The 11376-nt window shown below is 43.3% G+C and overlaps 1 long non-coding RNA gene across 1 annotated transcript; it reads left to right on the top strand.

Annotated features, from left to right (window-relative positions):
• The first annotated feature begins 7754 nt into the window (after positions 1-7754).
• LOC134970277 (uncharacterized) lies at positions 7755-10991 on the top strand. The gene is made up of 3 exons (XR_010189753.1): positions 7755-8330; positions 9427-9480; positions 10512-10991. It is a non-coding gene; the product is annotated as an uncharacterized LOC134970277 (long non-coding RNA).
• Positions 10992-11376: the final 385 nt, after the last annotated feature.

Genomic DNA, 11376 nt, shown 5'->3' with positions numbered 1-11376 from the left:
GACGTACAGTATTGAGTTATCCAGAAAGTGACACAGATGTAAACGCAAGTTGGTTGTAATTTTTTGCGCATTGCCTTCAATTAAATACTGATTTTGCACATGCCGTTGGCAGAGTAAGCTCATCCATCCACAGGGACGCAATCAGTATCTTCACTCTCCCTGCCAAAAGTGAGAATGGGGAGTGGGCCCCGCCAGGCACCTCCAATAGGCCCGGACCTGGGTAAAGAAAAATAATATGGCTGGCAGGTACTTATCCACCATGCAATACCATCAGGGAGGTGTCTGATTGGCTCCAAATTTATTCTGCAGCAGGACAACACCCCAAACATACAGCCAATGTCATTAAGAACTATCTTCAGCGTAAAGAAGAACAAGGAGTCCTGGAATTGATGATATGGCCTCCACAGAGCCCTGATCTCAACATAATCGAGTCTGTCTGGGATTACATGAAGAGACAGGAGGATTTGAGCAAGCCTACATCCACAGAAGATCTGCGTTTAGTTCCCCAAGATGTTTGGAACAACCTCCCTGCCGAGTTCCTTAAAAAACTGTGTGCAAGTGTACCTAGAATTGATGTTGTTGTGAAGGAAAAGGGTGATCACAACAAATGTTGATATTATTTAGATTTCTCTTCTGTTCATTCACTTCGCATTTTGTTAATTGATAAAAATGAACTATTAACACTTCTTCTTTTGAAAGCATTCTTACTTTGCAGCTCTTTTTCCACACCTGACTAAAACGTTTGCACAGTACTGTACTTGTGAATGCTCGGCACTAGAGCATGCACAATGAGAATACACGCAAGATACGTCGGCAAAAACTTTTGCATTGAACGCTGCATCAGCTCCATAATGTCTAATATTATGTATGGGTTATTGGTATACATTTTCTATCAGCTTACCACTTGTGTCAGACAGTGGGCCATATAAAGCAGCCAGTATTTACCCTGCACAGAAACACTATAACCCACCCAAATCTAATTCTCTCTGCACATGTTACATCCGCTTCCCCCTGCAGTGCACATGGTTTGGTCCATTAGAGGAAAATGTTGTTTTGCAATCAACCTTGAATTAGGCCCCTTATACGTAAAAGGTCAGCGTCTTGTCTGTCTTCCACACTGATACTATCAGGTTTACCTTTTTGCTATTTATATATTTGAAATATATTTTAGGATTATACTTACGTTCTGCAGCAATATGTTTATTCGCTATCTTTTTTTTATCCTGATTTCCATTTTACAGATTCTGTTACTTTCCCTTTATCTGCTTAATGCCCGTTTAATCCCGTCTTCTTCTAACAGCTGTCTGCTTCCCCTGCACCACTTCTAATACTTTCTTATTTAACCAAGCTGACTTTTTTTTTTTTACATTCCTAATGGTTTTGTTGCAGCGGCATGAAATTAATATATATATATATATAACTTTTTGTAAAAAAAAATGACCCCTTTGGCTTCCATGTGCTCGCGGAGAAGTCACTATAACGGTTTAATGATTCTAGGAGACGATTAAAATGAGCTTTTCCGAAATGTAAGTTTTTTGCTCCTCTACCAGACACCTTCTCAAAGCAGAAGTGAAATGTTTCATGTTTGATCCCTATTACCAAGCGCTGTCACCTTGTCTGGAAAGTAATTTCAACCTCTGTTGTGTGTATATAGATCTGGATGATATTCTTCATCATGGCGCTTGGCCCACAGTTGCAGCTTAAGATCAATAAAACGAATGCAAAGTCTGCACGGTAGAGGTTGAGGACAACGCCTTCTTGATGCAATCTGAAACCAGCATCGGATCTCGGAAATGTATAATTAAGAGGCAAAAGAAAGATTGGGGTGTAGAATATTGGACTCAGATCAATGAATAAAATGTACCAAATAGTTACCTATTTAATTGAAAGAACAAAATTCTTATCCGTCGTAGGCTTCTCTTATGACACTGTAAGTCACTGTTTTCCTGTTTTGATTATGTGCATATGTACTCTGTAATTGGGCGCTGCGGAACCCTTGTGGCGCCATATAAATAAAGGATAATAATAATATTAATAATAATAATAATTGCAATAGGAGATTCTCCAAGGGGATTGGTATATTTTGGCAACAGTCGTAATGTCAGAAGGAGAATGTCCACATGGCTGTAATGTCAACATGCTTGGCATGTCATCATTGGCCACGTCGACATTAATTTTGTCAACATTGATGAAACATCATCATGATTAGAATGTTGACAAAACGTACCTGGTTGGCTTGTGGTGACTTACCTGATAAGGCAGGTCTGGCAACTCTATTGATGTCTTCTGGGTCCGGTGATGATTTCCCATTGACTATTGGCAGATACTACTGGCGCTTACGGCAGTGAATATATTCCTAACCCCCAACCCTCCCCGTACTGCCTAACCTTAACCTCCCCTTGTGCAGTTTAACCCTAACACTCCCCCTAGTGCCTAACCCTCCCCTAGTCTAACCCTAACTCTCCCTCTAGTGCCTAACCCTCCCCTAGTCTAACCCTAGCCCTTCTCCTAGTGCCTAATCCTAACCCTTCCCTAGCCTAACCCTTCCCCTAGTGCCTAACCCTAACCCTCCCCTAGCCTAACCGTCTCCCTAGTGCCTAAACCTAACCCTTCCTTCCAATAGCCTAACTCCAACCCCCCAGTGCCTAAACCTAACCCTTCCCTCCAATAGCCTAACCCCAACCCCCCAGTGCCTAAACCTAACCCTTCCCTCCAATAGCCTAACCCCAACCACTCCTAGTGCCTAACCCCAACCCCACCCCCTAGCCTAATCCTCCCCCTAGTGCCTAATCTTAACCTCCCCTCCTGTAGCCTAACCCTCCCATAGCCTAATGATAACCCTTCCCTTCCATAGCCTCACCCTTACCCTTCGGCCACTTCAAACAATCAACATTTCACGTGTTGACATTGTGAATATGTCAACATTCTAAATATGCCGACATTGTCAATGTTAATATTTCAACAATGTCTACATTATTACTGCCGATATTGTGGTGTCAACACTATAAATTTCTACATTGTAAATGTTAATATTATGACCACCTCCCTTCTCAAAGAATGGGTTGATTCACGGAAGAATTCCATTCAATGACCAATCCAAAGTAGCACTTTTGAATTATTTGTTCAGGGTTGTTATGCATGAATCATATCACAAATAGGGTGGGATGCATCAATGCATATTTTGTGGTAAAGTCTCCGAAAATGCAGTTTTCTGTGGTTTGACCGCTTACCATGTTTGCTCCAAGCATTCAATCCAGAGCTTGGACCTGCTGGGCTTCTAATCACATTGCCTCCTGACAGGGATCCCACTGGATCTCTCCCAACTGCCCCTGTGGCACGTGTGTCATACGACAAACCCAGAAGTCCCCAGACAGCAAAGGAGGTAGCTGTCCTTTCCTAAAATCTGTATGCATAGTAATGAACGGTCCAGTAGGCCACCTTCTTGTAAATCAAATACCTTCAGCGTGGTCACCAACCAGGTTCTGCCCCCTGTTATTCCCAGCTGGACTGGAGACTACAGGTAAGGCTGTTGCTTCATTTTAAACGCGAGTAGTGACCTTTTCCTTAATAAATAATTAATTAAAGCTACACAAGGCGGTGCTGGTCATCATCTCAAATAAAACGAAGGAAACATCAACATTGAATGTATTTTGCCCAAGAATAGACTTATTCTTGAAAGAATCTTCCATTGATCTCGCCATAGACACTTATACCCCTTTTCTACTGCTGCAATAGTCCAGGTTATTGGCGGGTTAACGTTGGTCATGGCTCAGTGCAAAAGGGTCTCTGAAAAGCATAGGAAGAGCCAGATCACCGGCACATGGAGATTATGATGGCAGAACAGAAACACTGCACACGGGTGCATTGTGAAATGGACCCAGACCTGGGTCTTACCCCAGGTGAAACCATGTTCCAAAACCTGGATTGGACATGGGATTTAGGGGGGAATAGATACAGTGTGTTGTCAATACTTTGGTACCCCATGAATGTCCATCTGTGTTTCCAATATAACATTTTATATTTTGCCTCATCTGAGGGTTTAGTAGGTGTCTTTTTGTTCTGGGTGCTCTCTCCTCTAGGTAAAGATTGTGCTGGGATTTTATATTTACTGTTTCCTCAGCAGTTACTGTCTCGTTTGACTACATCTCCCAGCATGCTCCTTTGTGATTTCCTGTTTCATTAGCATTACTACCCAGTAGGACTACATCTCCAAGGGCCTAATTCAGATCTGATCGCTAGGCAGCAACTTTTGCATTGCTGCGATCAGATAGTCGCCGTCCACTGGGGGAGTGTATTTTAGCTGTGCAAGTGTGCAAACGCATGTGTCGCGGAGCTGCACAAACTGATTTTGTGCAGTCTCTGCGCAGCCCAGGACTTACTTAGCCGCTGCGATCACTTCAGCCTGTCCGGGACCGGAGTTGCCGTCAGACACCCGCCCTTCCAACGCTTGGACACACCTGCATTTTTCCAGACACTCCCTGAAAACGGTCAGTTGCCACCCACAAATGCCCTCTTCCTGTCAGTCACCTTGCGATCGCCGGTGCGATCGCTTTTTTTGCACCATCCCGTTACTATGTACTGATTCCCGTTGCTGCAGTCCGTCGCGCCTGTGCATTGCATTGCATATGCATGTGCAGTTCAGACCTGATCGCAGGCTGTGAGAAAACGCAGCCTAGCTATCAAGTCTGAATTACCCCCCAGGCGTGTTCCTCTGGGATTTCATGTTTTGCTGGCCCTGTTAAATGAACACACCCCAAGTCATGTGTTAATGTGGCTTTAAAAGGGAACAGGTGTTATGGCAGGGGTGTGTCAGTCTTTCCAAATCCTGTGTTGCTGGAAGCTCCCATAAGCTATGTGTGCTTGGCAGCACCAAATAAGTGAGAGGCAGCAGTAGATCTGTATGCTAGCAGAGCCCAGGTAGCAGGTATTCTGAAGTTGCAAGGAGGTCTGTTGGCATATTCCTGTAGTTGTAGGTGACAAGGTATAGTTGCTAGGACACCACCACGTGCTGCAGAGACACTGCATAGTCTGCTGGAGTTGTATACCTGAGATCCTGGTAGGAAATGTATTAAACTGGGTAACTGCCTCTGATGAGTTATGGAGACTATGCTGGGACTTTTGGGGAGATTGGATTTCAATATAATAATTAAAAGCCGTTTGGGGATTGTGAGGCTGGTGTTGTTGTTTACCATAACTTCCAATAAATGTCTGATTATAAGGCATATTCACCTTATCTGTGTAACAGCAGTGTTAATGGGGAGTCCGAGAATAAAGATGGGTTTTATTTCCAAAGTCCAGTACCCTCACTGACTGATACCTGCTATCAGGTCTCTATGGGGACTGCAATCTGGCTGAATATATCACACTCAGAAAAGTTTAGCTTGGTGCTGTAGGCGTGGCAGCCTGGTGCCTATCTTGTGAGTGTTCAATACTTCCCCCTATGTCTGTTACTCCTCATTTACACATCTACAACTTATAAATCTATCCGAACTGTTTTTATAACATCTCAATCAGGTCTCAGCCAGGAAGCTTGTAATAGACCTCTGCTGCTACCCAGGGCTGGATTTAGGCTGGTGGGGGCCCAGGGGCAATGAAGTTGTGGGGGTCCATAGCAGCAGCAGAGCTCCCTCCTCTTCCCTCCTCCCGTCCCGACAGGTCCGCAGCAGGGTTCCCTCCCCCTCCCGAGTCCCGTCCCGGCAGGTCTGCAGCAGCAGCAGGGCTCCCTCTCCCTCCCGAGTCCCGTCCCAACAGGTCTCCAGCAGCAGCAGGGCTCCCTCCCCCTCCCGAGTCCCGTCCCGACTCCCACAGCAGCAGCAGAGCTCCCTCCTCCTCCCTAGTCCCGTCCCGACTCCTGCAGCAGCAGCAGAGCTCCCTTCCCCTCCCGTGTCCTGTTCCAACAGGTCTGCAGCAGCAGCAGGGCTCCCTCCCCCTCCCGAGTCCCGTACTGACAGGTCTGCAGCAGCAAAAGTAAATAATCAAATACATAAAATATAACTTTTATTCTATTTCATTTAAGAGACCTATAACTGTGAAATATTAAAACCAACATACATTGACAAGACAAAGTGTAACATATATTTTTATAAAAACACACGCTGTACTCAGAGTATCGTGCACTGCTCTTTTAATTATTGGGTACAGTGACCTCTAAAAGTTTTGTGTGTATTGTCTGATGGTACGTGAATAAAAATATCCAAGTTGCAAATGGTCTTTTTTATTTCAGTTACTTTTAACCAAGCTCTCCACTGTATTCCAAGATCTTATATCTCACAAGGAGTTCTCAATGTGTCTACGTTTTTATGCTCAATCATTGAGGATTTTATTAGTTGCTGGCTAGTAATCCCCTTTCTCACCTGTCCATTTAATATACTCTGCCAGATACATGCATACAGTCTTAACTGATTATATTTGACTCAACTGTACTTTAGCAGGTAAGATGGTGTCAAGTGATTGTCACCCTAAACAGTCAGTTGGGATTCTATCTTATTGACTAGCGCTCTCAATCCTAGTAGTCAGCACTGTCAGTAAAATGTCTTAATTTATTATCATGAAAAATATTTTGTATCTCATTATTGGTACCTTCCACCTTGTGTTACAGTGGTCACCACACAGAATCCCAGTTTGAGTGACATCCACTTATTATGCATATATTATCCCTGGTGTGCTAGGTATACTCCTTTATGGCACACTTAATTATTGTCAGGGAATAATAATTTTTGTGAGAAATTGTTCAGGGGGACTCACTGCACTATATTCGCAGCTCTAAATTAAACTGAATAGGTAGAAGCATTGACACATTTCCTTAGTGTTTAGAATATTGTATGATTTGAATTATATTGGGAGACTTGGTTACTTCAGTAACAAATATGTTGCAACTTTTCCTGTGTAGAGTCTGCAGGTTACTGGGTGTCTATAATAGTTATTAAGTATCAACAACCTGCCATTCCTCCTCTAGCTGGATGCTAGAGAGCACCACTTATAACTGCCAGTACTCAGCATTCAGCTGTATGCAGCTGCTCAGAACATTTTAGAAATTATTTTGTAACAACCTGAGGAGGAATGGCAGGTTGTTGATATTCCACTTTTGGATCTCTGTGTATGAGGACACACAAGGAGAGCTGCTGGGAAATAAAAGAAGCTTAATATTATTTATCCCATTGCCGGATCCTCATATATATTTTTTGGACATATGAAAGTATTATAGGTAAATTAAATAAAAATTTGGACAAATTAATTACAAGCCTTTGGAAGATTAATATTAACCATCAGATGGTCGCAAATAGGAAGATTCATTAAATACTACAAAACTATGGAAGTTAATTATACATAATAATTCTTAGTAAAATATGGATTATAATTTTGTGAAAATACAGCTGTTTCAAACTAATTAATTGCCTTTTCATAAAAAACACTCCTGAAGAAGTCGACATACGACGAAACGCGTTGAGTGTAAAAATCTTTTATTGTTTGGAAAAGTTGTTATTCAATTTTTTGGCTGTAATGAACAATAACACATTGTAAAAGTGTACATCATTTTTTATCAGTATTGAAATTTTATTATTTTAGCAATAAAAAGCAATAGATGTTTTAAAGTTTAAAGGGTGTTTGTGTGATGTCATCCTCTTTTTGTCAGAAACCAATATAACCATATTAAATTGTATTATACATAAATATATTTATTTCAGTCATTAAGTGCGCTCCACAGAGATATACTATTTCTTGATTTATTTATTTGTACCTGCATGAATTTCATGATGTGAACAAGTAACCAATGCCTGCATATTCGGGGGCATAGAGTGGCATGCGAGGGACGGAGAGGTTGAGCTGGAGGCTCCCCGTGCACAAGGGTAACTGCCTGGGGGGTGAGCTGAGACTGACTCGCGGGAAAGAGAAAAAGACAGTTGCTCGTGTGAGGTCGTCAGTTGGTGGTGCAGGGAGGAGAGACAGAGCAGCAGCGGAGGTGTGAGCACCGGACGATAGAGGAGAGGTGAACTTACGGAAAGATTTGGGGGAGTGTATCCACGAAGCTCCCTGCCACCCGCATTGATCGATCCGCTGTAAGCCGAACAGAGGCGGGTGGATCTCGTCTATGACCCGTCAGAAGCTGCATTGAAGTCCGCCTCCTAAGTGAGTGGGCGGTACGTACTGGCAAGGCCGAGAGCTAGGAGGGAGGTGCGGCTGGGATACTAAGAGCGACGCGACCCTCCGGAGCTGCTGGATAGAGGACACAGCCTCATAGAGACTGAAGGGCAACTGTCCTGGCCAATAATTGAGTTGGGAGGAGGAGTCGAGGGAGAGGCTATTCCCCTTTCAGGCTGACAGATGAATACGTAAGTGTTTAATACAGCCACACTGCACACAGGTATAGCACCTATCTGAGCTCATGATGTAAAGGTGACAGGACTAGAAACTGTCAGGAGGAAGATATTATTGCCAAACATATTTAACACTCCTATTAGGTACAAAGAGTATAATCTGCTGTTCCCTGCTGTTCTCACATGACTGCCATAGAGTGCTGGTAATCATCTGTAGACTACTAAACCATTAAAATCAGATGAGGAGTGCCCAAAACAGTAGAATCATAATACACCAGACTATTTGAACTATATTCGAGAAATTATAATTTCTACAATTATACTACTACTTAACGAGATGTTGAGAGGAGGAGAAATCTGCGCTACTCAGTGATGTTGCCTGAACCTGAATACCTTAACAGTCAATATTTATGGATACTGTCCATGCATATAACCCACTAGTGGGTAGTGCATAGGGTCCTATTGCGTATAACCAGGGTAATTACTGGTTAACCAAAGTCTAGCTCCAGAAAACAAGAGATCTTCAGTAATAGTACAGCTCTGATGAGGACTCAGAGAAAGAGTTGAGTATAAAAGACTAGGAACAAAGAGTACCACTGAAGGACTCCGTGAATGCGGGTCTGTATTATTCAATTAAATACCCTTCAAGCCAGCCCAATAGCAGAAGGAAGGAGGACCAGCCAAATTTAAAGGGAAAGCCACTTCAATTGCACGGGAGTAACAATAGGAGCGGTGAACCCATTAGACTTCTAATATAATTTGCAGCTTGGAAAGTATACTGTCTAACAGACCTATATTTAATGATACAATTCTATCATAATCGTAATGAACTGCAGTGTGCACACTATAACCGTGGGCCCAAGTAACTGAGTATATATATAGTTCATGTATGAGTACCCGGGTCACTCTAGGTAAAAAATTTTGGTTTCACCCACAGTTTTTATGTCTTTCATGCATTACTGATGGTATAGGCGGAATATTTTTTCAGTATATGTATTATATGCTATGTTGTGAGTACCATCAATATAACCCTAATTGTTGTAGAATTAAACCTGTTGGTAATAAAATAACCTTAAGAATACTTACCGGTGACGTTGTTTCCACATCCAAGGAAGAACCTGCAACAAAGAAATAGAAGGTGTAAAAGGTAACGCCGTGATATGAGGTACTTTATTATTAAGCAATTCATCATATTAAAACACTATTCACTCCTCCTGTAGAGGGTGTACTGGGGTAATTGGATTGCTGTACTGGGTGGAAATTACTCCAACACAATCACAAACGGCAGTCCTAAACTAGCCGGGGAGATATACCAAAATCCCAAATAGTTTAGGTGGAGGCACTGGGCGGTGATACAGGGTACCCCTGGATGAATAGAGGGGTTACACGAGTCCTGTCCCAACAGGTCTGCAGCAGCAGCAGGGCTCCCTCCCCCTCCTGAGTCCCGTCCCGGCTCCTGCAGCCTGCTGTCATTGGCACTGGCCATTCCAGTACGGTTGTGTCTATGCTCCCTTCGTGATCAGGACCTGGAAGTGACATAACATAGGGCAGGAGAGAACTTCCGCCCTTACAGCATCTAAATGTTTTCTCCGTTCTCCATTCGTTTGAGGGTTTTGTTTTTTTCTAAGCACCATTGGACGCTCGCCACGCTTCGGGCTCGGTGTCTCCACACATTACTATTCCAAATAGTTTGTGACATGGACCCAGGTGGTTATGGGAGAGGTCCTCTCCACGAAGGGAAACTAGATGCTACCATGCTTCCGCGGCTGAAGGAGCTGGTCGGCGTGGCGCTGCTGCACTGCGTGACCTCTGATGTCATGCGGCTCAGTGCACACTCGGGCAGCATCTGAGACGAGTGCTCTGGTGCTCAGTGCTGCCCGGCAGAAAACGCCACACGCTACACGATGCCAACTCGGTCCCACTGTCAGGAGGACACAGTGGGGGCCCCTAATGTGTGGGGGCCCGGGGACGAGCGCCCCTGTCGCCCCTACTTTAATCTGGTTCTGCTGCTGCCTCCCCATACAGCGCTATCACTGCTCCTTCCATAGCACCCCCAACCTTATCTATATCAGGCCACTGTACGTCCTTCCTAAAGGTACAATTTCATTTTATTTCTTTTTGTAGTGAATATTTACGTGAGTAAGTTTGTGACAATAAATTTGTATCTCAATTCAGTTTCTCATTTTTATCATGCAGGGATGATTCCATTCTTAATGTCGAATAGGCCCCAGGGACCATCCGGGAATATATTGTACAATGGAGAATTGCTAAAACCTGTTCTCTATTACGGATATGTGATTTATACAAAAACACATCTAATTTACTTACATTGTTCTGAACAATTGCCGTGTACCAGGAAAATATCATCGGAGGATAATTGACAGTTGTGCCCATACTGATGAAATAGGAAAATATAGTGTAGACTAATTACGATACCAGAAACAATGCAGAATTTAACATGAAGAAGAAACCTGACTGTGAGGCTGTGATTGGATTTATACAGCTCTAACATTATCATGTATACCAGAATTACCTGCCATGTCTGCAGATACTCTGCAGCTAGAACATTGTTCCTCTGTATTTCATGAATACAAAAAATGTGCAGTAGTATTGGCGCTGAGTCCGTAAGATGTACCCTTATATTACTAAGGGAATATATAAATGAGATCTAGTTGATGTATGAAGTACAGTACATTTTATTGAACATACATACACAACATAGAATGATGAAGTTTAAAAAATTAAAAATGCAAACTTAATGGACACGATACAGTACATATATGTGCAACTGGAGCTGGGAGACAGTGACTTGGTTAAAGTGCTGGTGCAGTAAGCAGATGGTAAGTCTCTCACCCTTTGGTGGCCCTGCGGTGGGCTAGCTTAAGGAAGCAATGCTGGTCCGGCGCTGATGTAGCCCGGCACCACCGCACAGGGCAAAAATCAGCTTCTTGGTCCTTTGCCAGGTGTTCACCGTTCCCAGGTCCAGTGTTCAATCCAGTGTAACAACGCGTTTCGGTCATTTATTTTAGACCTTTTTCAAGTTTGTGGATTGAATTTGAGG

Source organism: Pseudophryne corroboree, chromosome 11, assembly GCF_028390025.1.
Source record: "Pseudophryne corroboree isolate aPseCor3 chromosome 11, aPseCor3.hap2, whole genome shotgun sequence".
Taxonomy (NCBI): domain Eukaryota; kingdom Metazoa; phylum Chordata; class Amphibia; order Anura; family Myobatrachidae; genus Pseudophryne; species Pseudophryne corroboree.
The sequence above is the reverse complement of the archived record's forward strand: the minus strand, read 5'-3'. Positions and strand labels throughout refer to the sequence as shown.